Here is a 16221-nt window from a genome sequence, read left to right as displayed (position 1 = left end):
AAGGCAGAAATTAATAATATTATTATTTTTTTTGTCTTTTTGCCTTTTCTAGGGCAGTTCCTGTGGCATATGGAGGTTCCCAGGCTAGGGGTCCAATTGGAGCTGCAGCTGCCGGCCTACCCCAGAGCCACAGCAATGCAGGATCAAAGCTGCATCTGTGACCTACATCACAGCTCACAGCAACGCCAGATCTTTAACCCACTGAGTGAGGCCAGGGATCAAACCTGCAACCTCATGGTTCGTAGTCGGATTCATTAACCACTGAGCCATGATGGGAACTCCATGGCAGAAATTATTTAACTGGATTTGTGGGTGGAAATTAGGGTTTGAATTTGAATGAGATTTTTAAAAATTGCATCTTTATTGTCTATCACTAACCTCCGTCTGAAACCTAGCATTTTCTTTGACTATAAATGCAGGCAATAAACCTCAGCAATATCAGCAGTATCTGTGACCTTGCCATCAATAGCAAATATAGATATTTTATCGCATTATGATTCCTTGCAAGTATCTCAAAATATGATTTATACTCAGCATCATTTCAAAATTCTGGCAGTTATTATGCTAATTTTTTTTACTTGAAGTATGAATAAGGAAACACATTGATTATATTATATGCTCATTTAAAAATATTTTTATGACGGCATAATTATTTCCTTTATAGCCCTCTGTACTTCAGTTTACAAATTACAAACATTAGTCTGAGAAGGGGTGAGTCATAATTTTCACTAGACTGCAAAGGGGGCTGTGCCACAAAAAAGATTAATAACCCCTTATAAACAGCCCAGGGCTTTAAGACAGAGGGAAGGGAGAATTTTCTAGTTAGACTTATTCCTCCTGCTGCCCAGTGGCTCGCAAGGGCATTCTATTATAATGATTCCGATAGGACATCATGATCTTCTACTGATTCACCTTGAACCCCTATAAAATACTTCCCCAAATACCCCAGACTGAAGGTGAGTATCCCTAATTCCCAGATAATGACATCCTTGACAGCCAGTAAAGTCACCAAAAATGATGTCATTTGAGACTTTGCAAATGCAGGTCAGGTGCCAGTTTTCAGAGTCAGAGTTTTCACAAATAAGCAAGCTTCATTGCTACATCTATTGTGCAGGGCATGGTTTCAGAAGCACGTTTTTAACATAGGTTTTTTATTTAAGCCTCATCCCTGTGAGTATCAGCTCCATTTCACAGATGAAAAAAGTGAGGTCCAAAGAGGTAAAGTGATCGGCCTCATCCTCATCTGGTAAGCAGGGCTAGAACTTGAACCTAAACCCCTGACTCCAGGTCCTGTGTTCGTCCAGTTGCTTTGTTCTCTTCCCACTCCACCCATGCCTTGGGATACAAGACTATAGTAAATGTAGGCTCTAGCCTTCTCTTGGCCTTTCCAATGTTGAAGCCCTTTTCTGATTGATTGATTGATTTTGCATCTTCATGGATACTAGTCAGGTTCATCACCGCTAAGATACAATGGGATCTTCGCCCTTCCCTGTTTTAAATTCAAGGAATATTCTATCGTCGGTCATCATCTGCTTAGGAGTCTCCATCTGTAGAGTCTAATGCCTGCTATTTTTTCCCTCCTTGCCTCTCTTCTCTCTGCTTTCTTCTGGGGGAACTGCTTCTTCCTCATTCCATGGATCCATCTCAGAATCCCCAGGGCCAAGGAATAGGTGTCTGACCCAAGCTTGGCCAAACAGATGCTCTCTCCTGGGAATCTGGCACAGAGTAACTGACTGTTGGGAGGCTGGTGACCATTCCAACACCAGCTCTGGAGAACACCGAGCTCCAGAAGCATCTCTGTGGTCTCTGGTTTCTATCCTGCTCAAGGCTGATTTTGTCATTTTTTTCCCTTGAGTTTATTACCCAATAAACTCCCAGTGTTTTTTTGTTTTTTTCCTTTCTGTTAGCCCCAGTTAACTTCTGTTGCTTTTAACCAAAGAACCATCTGGTCCACCATCCAAACAGGCTGGGGAACAGGGAAGAAGGAAGGAAGCATGGAAGCCTGCTTTTAGTGCAGGCCTACTGTGTGCAGGCCCTGGGCTCTGATAACATTCTTTCATTTTATTCTGACAATAGCCCATTGTGGTGGGTGTGATTAGGCCCATTCTAACAGAGGAGGAAACTGAGGCTTAGAGGAGAGAAGTCACTTGCCCAGCATTACAGACTGAGTTGGTGACAGAACCAGGCTTAGACCCAAGTGTGTCCCGTGGCAAAGTCCATGCTGAGGCACCTTCCTGTGGTATGCTGCTCATTTTTCTTTTTCTTTTTCTTTTTTGGTTGTTGTTGGCCATGGCCACAGCATACAGAAGTTCCAGGGCCAGGGATCAAACCTGTGGCATGGCAGTGGGCTGAGCCACAGCAGTGACAACACTGGATCTTTTTACCATGGGGCCATGAGGGAGCCTCAGCATGCTGCTCATTTTTTCAGCTGACAAAGGAGAAGCGTTAAAGTGGAAGCTCTCTTTTTCTCTCTCAGTCTGAAGAGCACACTCTGTGAGGCAGAAGGGTCCTGGGAAGCCCTTTCTGTGCCTTGTGTTCCATCTCAGCCCTCTTCCTACCACCTGGGCACTTCCTGTGCCCCCCAGCCCACCTCCCCCACCCCCCCAGTCCCCCACCCCCCCCACCTCATCCCACCCACCCCCTCAAGCTTACTCTTGGGAAACAGCCTTCCTGAATTCATTCCCTTCTTACCCCTGTGGCTGAGAAGACAAGTGTTCTTTTTTTTTTTTTAATTTTTAAAAAAATCACAGTTGGTTTACAATGTTCTTTAAGTTTCTGTTGTACAGCAAAGTGAGCCAGTCATGCACATTTATATGTTCTTTTTTTCACATTATCCTCCATCAGGTTCTGAGAGTATCAAGGAGATGCTTAGTCTGAATCTGGATGGTGGGTGTCTCTAAGCAGGCCAGGGGCTGGTTAGAGGGTGGGTATACCCTTGAAATCACCCTATGCAGACATCCTCACAGCACTCGGCCCTGAGGGGACCAGGCAAGAGCTCTGACCGCAGAGTGAACCATGCGTTGTGATGCCAGACCTCATGATCTGCAGAGATGAGGGGACAGCCAGGGATCTGGAATCCTGGGGGGGTTGTCCCCGCTTCGCTACTACATACCCTTTCTGGGGGTTCCTGGGAATGAGGAAAGGGCAGTCGTGCCTTTAGGAGGCAGCCTGGCATTCAGGCAATTCCCTCCTGGGGCCAGGAGGCTCAGTAGGGTGATCCTTATAACTGCTATCCTCTCCTGAGCCCTGTTGCAGATCAGCCTCACTCAGCACTTCCTGGCATGTTCTGTGGGTCCCCAAAGGCACCTGTTGGTTTCAGAGTCATCAGGACCAGGACTATGGGAGAAAATTTCAGGGTGGAATGTACCTGAGGGTGGGGAGAGAAGGTGGGAAGAAGAGGGGCTGTTGTCAGAGAGGGTCAGGGGGTTGGTTTTGCTTCCCTTCATTTGTTTTTGGGGTTTTTTGTTCGTTTTTGTTTTGTCTTTTTCGGGCCACACCTGCAGCATAAGGAAGTTTGAATCGTAGCTACAGCTGCTGGCCTACACTGCAGCCACTGCAACTTGGGATCTGATCCTCGTCTGTAGCCTACACCACAGCTCATGGCAATGCTGGATCCATAACCTACTGAGCAAGGCCAGGAATCAAACCCAGCTCCTCATGGATACTAGTCAGGTTTGTTACCGCTGAGCCTCGATGGGAACTCCCCCTTCATTTGTTATTCAAGAAAACATCACAGAGTAATCTGAACAAACAAATCCAGTATGCCAGCTGTAGGCCAGACTGAGTGTGAAACCAAAAATAAACACTTGAGGTCATCATTCTAAAGATGGTGAAACTGAGGCCCACAGGGGTGACAGGACTGGCCTGACTTGCTGGACCAGAGCTTAGACGTGAGTTTTTCCATGCCCCATACATTGTAATTTCCACTCCAGAAAGGAAGGGGCTGTTTTTGCAGGGGTCTCGGGTTTTAGATTAACACCCCCCCCACCACCCAGTGCTCCTGCCCAACCTTCCTCCGCCTCACAGGACACCTGCCACCTCCTGACCACATTTCCCATTAGAATAAGTCATCCCAGGATTGACACAAAGTGTATCCATTGCCTCTGGCTGTTAGGATTGCCAGTTTTCTCTCTTTTTAAAAATATTTATTTATGTTTTTTTAGGGCCACACTGGCGGCATATGGATGTTCCCAGGCTAAGGTTGAATCAGAGCTACGGCTTCCAGCCTGCACCACAGCCACAGCAACGCAGGATCCGAGCTGCGTCTGCGACCTATACCCACAGTGCACGACAACGCCGGATCCTTAATCCACTGATCGAGGCCAGGGATGGAACCACGTCCTCATGAATACTAGTTGGGTTTGTTAACCACTGAGCCACAAAGAGAACTCCCAAAAAGACTCTTTTAGAATCAAAACAAAAACCTTCATTTAAAAGAAAATGTTTCTGCAGTGAAGTACCCAGAGCAGCTTGTTTGTAACTTGGAGATGAATTCATGTGGTTTGGATAATGGTTTGCATACTTGGATCCCTCTTGCTCACTAGACCGTAATCCCCTTGGTCTAGGACCTGAAATGAGTCTTGTTTGGCACTGAGTTTTCCCAGTGCTTGTCACAGCAGGCACCCAGTAAATGTTTACTGAATTTAAATAGAAAATGGGGGAGTTCCTGTTGTGGCGCAGTAGAAACAAGTCCGACTAGGAACCATGAGGTTGCAGGTTTGATCCCTGGCCTTGCTCAGTGGGTTAAGGATCCGGCATTGCCGTGAGCTGTGGTGTAGGTCACAGATGCAGCTCGGATCTGGTGTGGCTGTGGCTGTGGCTGTGGCCAGCAGCTACAGCTCCGATTGGACCCCTTGGAACCTCCATATGCTGCTAGTGAGGCCCTAAAAAGACAAAAGACACACACGCAAAAAAAAAAAAATGGGAATGAAGGGTTACTTATTTGGCTGCTCTTTTGCTCTTGGTGTGCTGAGTGTGGCAGGGAACTGTCAGCAGTGCCAAGGTCCCCTGTTTGAAATGTTATACCTGGGAGTTCCCATCGTGGCGCAGTGGTTAACAAATCCGACTAGAAACCATGAGGTTGCGGGTTCGGTCCCTGCCCTTGCTCAGTGGGTTAACGATCCGGCATTGCCGTGAGCTGTGGTGTAGGTTGCAGACGCGGCTCGGATCCCGCGTTGCTGTGGCTCTGGCGTAGGCCGGTGGCTACAGCTCCGATTCAACCCCTAGCCTGGGAACCTCCATATGCTGTGGGAGCGGCCCAAGAAATAGCAACAACAACAACAACAAAAAAAAAGACAAAAAAAAAAAAAAAAAAAGAAATGTTATACCTGTTTTAACAGTACTTTTGTCACACCTGGTAAGCACTCTTTTACTTTGTCTCTATGAATTTGACTATTTTAGGCACCCTATATAGGTGGAATAATACATTTGTCTTTTTGTTTAGGCTTATTTCACATAGCATAACACTTTCAAAGTTCATTCATGCATTAGAATTCCGTTCCTTTTTTTAGGCTGAACACTATCCCATTGTGTGTATATATCATCCTTTATTTATCTATTCATTCATTGATGGACATTTGGGTAGTTTCCACCTTTTGACTATTGTGAATGATGCTGTGTACTCATTACTTGGCGGGGGGGGGTGTTTTATTTTTATTTTTTTATTAAAGTATAATTGATTTATAATGTGCTGATTTCTATTGTACAGCAAAGTGACTTAGTTATATGCATATATACATTCTTTTCCTAATATTTCTTTCCATTGTGGTTTATCCCAGGAGATTGGATATAGTTCCCTGTGCTATATAGTAGGACCTTGTTGTCTATCCATTCTAAATGTAATACTTTGCATCTATATAGTCATTACTTTATTTATTTATTCCTTTCTGGCTGTGCCCATGAGACTCGGAAGTTCCAGGCCAGGAGTTGAACCCATGCCACAGCAGTAACAACACCAGATCCTTCACCCACTGAGCTACCAGAAAACTCCAATATAGCCATTATTTTTATAACCATGTGCACTGCACTTTCCAATCTACAAAGCATATTTACTTACATGAGATAATTTGATGAAGGCAGATTGATTTCCTGATCATGTTCTACTGAAGGTCCAACAAGACTGGTTCAGGGTCACACAGCTGGTAGAACTTGAACTTAGTTCTCATATTAAATAGTCTGACTCAATACCTAAGATTCTATGATTCTGTCGGCAGCCTTGATCTCTCCAAAAATAGTGTTTTGTGGTTAAGTTCAGGCCTCAGTTTTGAAGTTCCATGTGGCCATGGCCTATGTCTCCCTATATCTCCTGTCTGACAGGCAGAGGATGGTGGATGTTTAGTGAACATTTGATGAGAGTCTGGGTCAACCACCTGGGTTTGCAAGGACCTGCCTCTGAGGCCACCAGCTGAAGAGCTGCCAACCACACCCAGAGTCCTTCCCTATGGCCAGAGAAGGGCTGCCTCTCCACTCTTGCCAGAGTCAGATCCCAGGATCCCTACCAATCCCCCACAATGGGCTCCTGGACTTTCCTCTAAGATTTGGATTTATGGCTCTTCTGGCAGTGTACCCATTGCTTGAGGGCAGGGGAGGAAGAAGGAAGCTTCTGCTTCCTCTTGGGAAGGTACTGGAAATCTTGCTCATCCTCTAGATGCACTTCAAGTCCCCTTCCTTCCTTCCTTCCGCCTTCCCTGCCCCACTAGACTGTCTCTACCTCTCCCCCGTCCACCCAGTAGGGTCTGCTCCAGCGGCTCCTGATGACTCTCTCTCTACAAAAATCTCTAACAGCTTCAGGAAATGCAATGTAAATACCCCACAATTCACTCATGTAACATATACAATTCAATGTATTTGAGTACATTCAGGGATGGGTGTAACCATCACCACAGTCAATTTTATATTTTTGCTACAGAAACACTGCACACTTTACTATGGCTTCCTCATCCCTCCTAACCCTCCCCCAAAGCCCTAAGCAATTGCTTTTCCAAGAATCTCTCTCTAGCGCATACGAATGTGTCTTCTTTATGGGCTGACCCTTGAGGTCAGGGCCTCCTTTCTTTATCTTTTTTTTTTCTTTTTCTTTTTGGTCACACCAGCAGCATGTGGAAGTTCCCAGGGCAGGGATCAAATCTGTACCACAGCAGTAACCATAGCCACAGCAGTGCCAGATCCTTAACCCACTGCACTGCCGTTTGCACTGCTTTTTTCCTGCCTCCAACCTGGTGCCCAGGACGGTGCTGAGCTCTCAAACCTCCATTGTTTCTCCTCTGGGACTTTGGGGGACTTGCTCTAGGGATTCCCTTTCATTGTCCCCTGTGGGTCACCATGGCGAATGGGCAAGAGGACAGTTCCAATCCCCCTGGATTTACCAGGAATAGGGTCGTCAGTGCCCAAGACACTGCTTACCTCCTGCCCCACAACATTTAACGGCTCATTGGTTACTACACAATTGACCTCAAATTCTTGGCCTGGTGTTAAGACTTTCCATGACGGAGGGAGCCCCCAGCCATAGCTTTGTATCAGGTCTAACTCCACCTCTCAGTCACAGGAGCTTCTCTGCTCTGCTCAAGGGCCCTTTGTTCAGGCTGTTCCTCTAGCTGGCATGCCCTGCCCACGCTCTCCCTGAGGCCTCCTACTGTGGCTTGTTGGAGACCCACCAGATGGGGAGGAAGCCTGGCCGAGCAGAAAGTGTGAAGGCCTGGGGAAGTTCCCACTGTGGTTCAGCAGTAATGAGCCCAACTAATATCCACGAGGATGTGGGTTCCATCCCTGGCCTCACCCAGTGGGTTAAGGATCCAGCATTGCCATGACCTGTGGTGTAGGTCACAGACGAAGTTTGAATCCTGCATTGCTGTGGCTGTGGTGTAGGTCAGCAGCTACAGCTCTCGTTCAACCCCTAGCCTGGGAACTTCCATATGCCTTAGGCACAGCTCTAAAAAGCAAAAAAAGAAAAAAGAAAGAACATGTGAAAGCCTGGGTTTGATTCCTGACGTGGTCATTTAGTAGCTGAAACCTCAGACAAGCTTTTCAATATCTCTGGATCTCAGGGTCCTCCCTATAAAGTGGAGCCACCAGTAGCTGCCTCCCATGAGTTGTACTAGGCATTGGACATACCTGAAGTGTTCAGATGGGTAGGTCTTCAGGGATTTCTATTCTTCCCCTGTCAAATGTGAGCTCCTCTGAAGAAACACCTAAGCTGCCCTTATTTAAAATAAAATTTTTTTTAAATACGTATGCATAAAAGTACCCGCAAGTGTACAGTTCAATTAATTTTCAAAACCAGAACACACCTGTGTAACTGGACCCAGATCAAGCCCCCAAAGTTCTCTCGTGTTCCTTATAGTGACCAGCAACTCCTCCCTGACCAATAACCAAAGGTGACCATGGTCCTGACACCACAGATGACAGTTGTCTATTTGGGGCTTTATATAAATCAGATCCTCTGCCATGTGACCCTCACTTTTTAGGAGCCTCCCCACCTCCAGCTCCCAGGGCACTGTTTCTCAGCCTCTGTTTGATGTGTGACACAGTCTGTCCTGTGGATTCCCAGAGGCGGGAGAGGAACATTATCTCTCTTATTACTCTCAGTTCCTCTCATAGGATGAAGTGGACAGAGAAGGCAGTAGGTCCGGGATGACTGGAGGATTGTTCTGGATCCCAACCCCATGCTGAGAAAAGCAAAAAATGATGGGAGTTTCCATTGTGGCACAGCAAAATGAATCTGACTAGTATTCATGAGAATGCATGTTTGATCCCTGGCCTCACTCACTGAGTTAAGGATCCAGCACTGCCGTAAGCTGTGGTGTAGATCGCAGATGTGACTTGTAACCCACCATGCTGTGGCTGTGGTGTAGGCCAGCGGCTACAGCTCTGATTGGATACAGCTCTGATTGGACCCCTAGCCTGGGAACTTCCATATGCTGCAGGTGCGGCCCTAAAAAGAAAAAAAGAAAAGGAAAAGAAAAGAAAAGAAAGAGAGAGGGAAAAAAAAGCAAGGCTTTATTTAGTGGTAAGGCAGCTCCTACCTACCCAACCCCAGCTGCTGTGAATTCCCTAAGGATGCATTCCCCTTTCTCTCTCTCTCTCTCTCTCTCTCTCTCTCTCTGACCCCTGCTCTACTTCCTTCCTTTGGAGGACTTCCTCCCACTTGGACCAGGTCCCAGTGACCCTCTGTCAGCACCTCCTCTGAGGGCTGGGCCCAGGAAAGAGGCCTGGGAAAGCCACCCCCAGCTGTCTTCCACGAGACTGGGGCTGGGCCTGGAGCATTTTGCTTTGAGGTTGGTTTGAGCATGGGGGTGAGGGGATAAGGCCTTCAGGCAGATACAGTATCAGGTCCTGTTCTAGGGCAGCTCTTGTCATCTCAAAGCCACAGAACCTGGGGCAGGTCCCTGCAGGCCTTCCTCTGACCTTTCCCCGTCCACAGGAGGCCCCAGGACATACATGCACAGAACCCAGAACTAAGGCCAACAGCAGAGACCTTCTAAGCCTGCTTGAAACTCTGGAATGTTATGTTGTATTTATAGACATCATCTGGTTTTGTTTTGTTTTGGTTTTGTTTTTGTTTTTGTTTTTTTTCTTTTTAGGGCTACACCCATGGCATATGGAGGTTAGACCCCAAGCTAGGGGTCTAATCAGAGTTGCAGCTGCCAGCCTACACCACAGCCACAGCAACTGAGGATCTGAACCATGTCTGTGACCTACACCACAGCTCATGGCAATGCCAGATCCTTAACCCAATGAGTAATGCCAGGGGTCAAACCCACAACCTTATGGATATTAGTTGGATTCGTTTCCACTGAGCCACAAGAAATATTCACTAGATATCATCTTAATCTGTTACCACGTTTGTTTTAGATTTAAACTTTTATAGCTTGTTTATCCATTGCTTTATTCCTCCTCTTCCTTTCCTCCCTCCCCTACCCCTTCCTCCCTCTCTTTCTCTCCCCACTACCTTCCATAGTGCAGTCATCTCCATACTGTACTCCTACCCTCCTCCATTCCCACCACACGCTGAAATCTAAAACTAGCAAGGACCTTAAAAATCCAGCCATTTTACAGAAGGGAAGACTAAGGTGGAGAGAGAAGAGACCTTCCCAAGGTCATCCAGGGGCAGTGGCCAAGCCAAAGTAGAGCCTGATCTTCATGTGATTCAGGCAGCAGTGAGTGTAGAAAAACAACACCTCATCTCCTTACCAGCTGTGTGACCTTGGGCAGGTCACTTAACCTCTCTGAGCCCAGCATCTTCATCTGTGAAATGATAAGACCCACTCCAGAGGGTGTTTTCTCCAGGAGTCCTAGAGTATGAGCACCTCTTACATAATTCAAGTGTTTATTGTCAACACTGAGGAAGCTCACCAACCTGGTGACCCAGACTATAAGACAGTCATTAAATGACAATTTGAGATTGGCCATCCAAAGTCAAGTGAATTTTTACAGTAAGGTTCATGGCTGAGATATTCACATTCCTATCAAATCAACAGCTATTGCTTGTTAATATTTTTACTTGTGATAACCTATGCTTAGCTAGACTGCAAAAGAATATATGGTTTGTTCTGTAACTTTTTTTTGGTCTTTTTGCCTTTTCTAGGGCCGCACCTTCGGTATATGGAGGTTCTCAGGCTAGGGGGTCTAATCGGAGCTGTAGTCGCTGGCCTACACCAGAGCCACAACAACGCAGGATCCTTAACCCACTGAGGGAGGCCAGGGATCGAACCCACAACCTCATAGTTCCTAATCAGATTCATTAACCACTGAGCCATGATGGGAACTCCTAACTTTTATGAAAATCTATTCATTTTGCTTCTTTTGTTGAATGTATGCATGGTATATCTTATCTGTATGTGATCAAATAAAATATGGCTCAGATCAGTTACTTTATTGCTTTAAATGACAAGTAGTCTTATTTAATAGAAGAGTGTAATATATCTTTTTTCTTACAAAGTTTATGATTAGAAATACAACTCTTAAAGTGAATATAACAAGATAAAAATCATCTAGTAAAAAGATATGTGGCCACTGTGTAAAAATGGGAAATAATATATATCCTTATTTCTTATGACATATGTATACTCTTACATATAGTCTTAAATGTAGGTGCTTACATAAATAATATTATCTACATAGGTATAATCTCTAGCTGTCTTCACAGGTAACTATTAATAGTGAATACCTTATGGGAAGTAGAGGATTTTTCTGCACACATCTTTTCATACTTAAAAATACTTGGACCATGTGAATTCAAATCACCAATTCAGAAAATCAAAAGGTTAACTTTAAAGTAATGGCAGATTCCAGGAACCCAATCCAGAATATCAAACCAGACCCTCAAGGATTAGGCTTGTATTTTTAGAGTTCCCCAGGGACCTCTTAGGAGAGGGAATCCTAGTCTGCCACAAAAGATCCTCAAGAACTGGCTGAGCCTTAGATCCAGGAGTCAAGGTCCCACAGCCTACACTGCGCCACCTGGTGGTCTTAGTCAGACATGATTCCAAGCATCTCTGAAAAAAATCTGCCGGGATGCCCAGCAAATGCAGAGGAAGTTGCAGGGTTACAGGGCCCAGGACCCACAGGCTAGGGGAGGGGTGTGGCTCCAATGCACACAAAGTTGGCCTCCAGGGCTTCTTGTCTGGGTCCTCATTGGAATGAGGCACAGCTCCTACTGTTCCACAGCCTCGGTGTCCCAAGGACCCACCCAAAGGCAGCCTGCAGGAGCACAGGGAACATGGACTTTACAGTTAGACCTGGGTTCAAACCCAGGCTCCACCATGTACTAGTTTTGTTATCTCATATGCCCTAACCTTTCAGTCCTCAGTTTTCTCATCTGTCAAAATGAGTACAGATAGAAGTCAGATAAAGCCTGCACACTAACCTAGAACAACACCCATGCATAGCAGGAACTTGATAAATATAATTCTCTCCCCTCTGGTTATTTCTTGATAAATTTACTCCCCTGCCCAAAAGAGAGTAGACTGGCTCTTGGGAGCTTTATGCGGCCACACTGAAAAAGTTCATCCAGCAAGTGCTGGAAGGTCTCAGCACTAGGAACACAGGAAATCTGTCTGTTGCTAGAATTTCTGAACACTCTGCCTCCCTCCTTCCACCTTCTTACTGCTTCTTTAGCTACTAAGGAATAAATTCCCAGCCTGGCTGAGATGTAGAGGGAGCTCAGGAAGTGGCTAACATTCCCACAAGCAGGGTCAAATCCAGGTCCACTCACCCCCTGAGTATGGTGGCCGTTGCTCTATTAAGCACTTCTTCTGGCAAGGGAGCAAGGTCAGGCAGTGCATGGTCTAGGGGGAGGGCCAAGTAGAGCAAAAACCACAATGAATGTGCAGGGGGTTGAGGGACTCTGACAGACAGACACTGATGAAGTTACTAAATTGGCTGCTTGCTCTTTGGGTTTATGACACTGTTTCCAAAAGATACTGGTAAAACACAATTAAAAAGCCCATTAGCTCCTCACCCCTTAATTCAGATACGTATCTTAGCTTCCCTGCTAGGTCTTCTCAAAGATGGCAGAACCCAGCAGAGACTGAAAATGCTCTGTTTGAGGCTGTGGGTAGCAATGTTGGGAGAACAGGGCAAAGCAGCCTGGGGGGTGACTCCTGGGTTCAAAGCTGTCTGCCAGTGGAAAGACACTAGCCTGGCCAGAGGAAGAGCCTCACAAGAAGAAACAGGAAATACCGTGGTCTCCTGTGTCACAGTTCTGTCCTCACTGTGCTCTGTACCCATGGCAGCAGAGAGCCTCCAAGAAATCAGATGCCAGGAGAACAGAACCCTGACCTTAGGCATCACCTAAGTCACAGGTGAAAAAACTGAGGACCCACAGGAGGCACTTGCCTGTCCCACAGGAATTGATGATCAGGACCTCAGGTCTCTTTCTCCCCACTGTGTGGTAGAGCGCACTTGGGCTTGGCAGCCAGAGAGAAGCGGATGTGAGCTCAAACTCTCCTGTGAGTTTATGGTCTTAGAGAAGTCATTCACCTCTCTGAGCCTTAGTTTTCCTCATTGGTGAAACAGGGACAACAGCTCTTTTTCAGGATTGTTATGAAAACATAATATACGCAAATCACCTGGCACATGGTTGACACAAAACAAGCGGGACCACTATCACTGATACTTCTCTAATCCAAACGGCCCCTGGCACGGACAGGTAGGAAGAGAGCTGGTTTTGTGTTTGGTGATGGTCATGTGAGGGCACTTGGTTCCTGGTGGAACCAAGCTGTGTGGAAAGCAGACGATGCCCCGGGTCTGGCACTGAGGCGCCCTAACTAACCCGGCTTGTGGAGAGTGCAGGCCCCACCCACGGCGCGGAGACGCCCAGGAAGCGTGGCCTCTTAGTAATAAGAAGCGTGGCCCCTCCATGCGATGCCCCCCTGCCAACCACACACACACAATCACCAGAGTGGTTTGGTTGTTAAGGGCAGATATACTGCAAAGAATCTCTAGCCTTCTTTCCCTTTTGCTCCACTTTCCTCATTTATGTATTTGTTCTTATTCTTTTAGTATGATGTCAATAAGAAGCATGGTTGTTGCAGCAACAGCCACATTCTGGGCGTGTACAGGGCACTGACCATATCAGCTCACATGCATTCATTTATTTAATCCTCACAACAGCGCACAGAACACAACGTTATCCCCGTTTTTACAAGAGGGAAAAGTGAGGCTCCTGCTAAAAGTCACTGCACCAAGAAGCTGCCAGAACAGGGCTTCAGCTCTAGAGTCCTGGCTTGACTTCAAATCCAGTAGCTCCACATCTGAGGTAGTGCCTCCTGCCTAGGTTTGAAGCTTCTTTCCAGGGAGGAGGGCTACAGGTGGGCAGGGCCTGCAGATTTTGGAGGCCGCAGCAGACCTCTCTCCTGGATAGGTGTGGGTACATCTGTGAGTGGGGAGCCCCGTATGAACCCCAGAGAATCTGCTCATGAGAACAACCCTGAAAGCGCAGAGGGCATCCAAGGAGCAGCAGGAGGTGAAGAGCGCCATTGGGAAAGTAGAAGAGAATGAGGGAGACATTTGGTCCCTCCCAATATCTTCCTTTCTGCTAAGACGAGGAACAAGACAAAGATGTCCACATACACCATTATTATTCAACACAGTTTTGGAAGTCCTAGCCACGGCAATCAGAGAAGAAAAAGAAATAAAAGGAATCCAAATTGGAAAAGAAGAAGTAAAACTATCTGTGTTGTAGATGACATGATACAATACCTAGAAAATCCTAAAGACACTGCCAACATCTGTTCCCCTTCTCTTGACAAGGACCTCAGTTCCCCCTACCAGTTTTGGAGGAAGCTGATTCTGCCTCAATCTCTGAGATCCTGGGTCTCAGGCCTGAATAAATCCTCTAATCCCTCCGGGTCCCCATGATTGGTCCATGGATGAGCACATGGATCAGAAAGATACATGTTGAGGTTCCTTGGGATCTTCAGAAAGAAGCTGCCCCAGCTTTCTGAGAAAGATTCCTTGGATGGCCTTTCTATCTGGTGGTTCCACCTCAGGCCTCTGTTTTTAAAAACTCAGCTATAGGAACGTTAGGGCGCCACCTCACCCTGGAGACCCCTGGCTGAGGTGGTGAGAACCCAATTGAGACCAGACTAGTGGGGTAACAGACACTACAGCCGCTCCCTTGAATCCCAGCCCAGAACAGTCAGCCAGGTGCCCAGGCCAGGGCACTGGGTATTTTCAGCCTCCAGCAGCATCAGCAGTCGTATGGTATTTCATGTGACCCCAGCACCAGGCCAGTGACATGGCCATGGGAGCCAGCCTTGTGCCCTTGCCTGGCCTGGGCCCCATCTCCCTTTCTGCTGGACTCCAGAGCCAGACAGAGGTAGAGGCCTGTGGGATGGGCTCCTGGCCAAGGGCATCAGAAACGGGGGCAAGAGGGATCGGCAACTTTAGCCGCCACCAGAGTGCCCCAGAATGGGCTCTGGTCCCCTCGGCAGCTTTCCCTTCAGTGCATTCTCTCTGTAGGATCCTGAGCAGTCCTTCTTTCTGGGTGCCATATCGGGGGTAGGGTGACCAATCACCCCCTCTGTCCTGGACGCTTCTGGTTTTAGCACTGAAAGTCTGGAGTCCCATGAAACCCTCAGTCCCGGGTGAGCTGAGACCATTGCTGGCCATCTCCTACCTCCTCCAGCTGCGACTCCTCTTTGAAGATGCAGAAACTGAGGCCCAGGAGAGGCAGGTCCTTTGCCCAGGTTCACGAGGCTAGAAGGTGAGGGGCAGGCACGGGAACCAGAGTCTGTCTAACTCCTCCTGCCTCTTCTGCAGGGCAGGCTGCTTCCGGCCCCACACAGGTGACTCTAATGGCCCTGACTGCCCTCTGCCTGCAGATTCCCCGCACCTCGCCTGTCTCTCGCCCAGCTCTCCGGGTTGCTCTTCTAGAGCAGAACATCAGAATCACCTGGAGGCCTTGTTGGAGCAGTTGGTTAGGACCCATGCCCAGAGTTGCTGATTCAGCAAGTCTGGGGGAGGAGCTTGAGAATCCGCACTTCTAACAATGTCCCAGGAGATGCTGATGCTTCTGGACGGAGACACCCTTTGAGAGTCACTGATGTCAATCACAGCTCTGATAAAGTCTCACAAAACTTCTGGACCTCCCTGTGGCTCACTGAATAGAGACCCAGACTCAAGCCTCTCTGTGACCCAGCCCCCACCTCCCCCACGGCTCCCCTCCCCACCAGGTCCCCAGCCTGCCAGGCTACCCACATCCTCAGGAGATGCTCTGCTCTCATGCCTCTGTGTCTTCACTCAAGCTTTTCCCGGCCTGGACTCCACAGTCCCTTCCACATACATCAATCCCCTTCTCTGTTAAGCCCGCCTCAAAGGCCACCTCCTCTAGGTCTCCTGCCATCAGTCAGAATCCCTCCCTCAGCTCACAGCTTAGCCACTATTTCATCCTGCCCTGTCCTTGTCACCAGCCTTTGGATTATTTGAAGACACAGACCATCTTGTTCATCTTTGTCTACATATTTGTTAAATGGATGTGACCCCAGGAGATACAACCAGGACAACAGATGGATCTTCCGGAAGGCTTGAACTCCACCTGAGAAAGAACTTGTAATGACGTGAACAGTTTGATGCCAGTTCCTGAGGGTCCTTGCCACCTCGGGGCATCTTCCGTGGGGCTGGATGAGCATCTATAAAGTCGCTGAAGTCCCCAGTTAGGCAGGTACTGACCACTGTCCTTCCTTCCCCAGCCTCTTTCTCCCCAGGAGAACCTGATCCCCA

Source organism: Sus scrofa, chromosome 1 (assembly GCF_000003025.6).
Source record: "Sus scrofa isolate TJ Tabasco breed Duroc chromosome 1, Sscrofa11.1, whole genome shotgun sequence".
Classification (NCBI taxonomy): Eukaryota; Metazoa; Chordata; class Mammalia; order Artiodactyla; family Suidae; genus Sus; species Sus scrofa.
The sequence above is the reverse complement of the archived record's forward strand: the minus strand, read 5'-3'. Positions refer to the sequence as shown.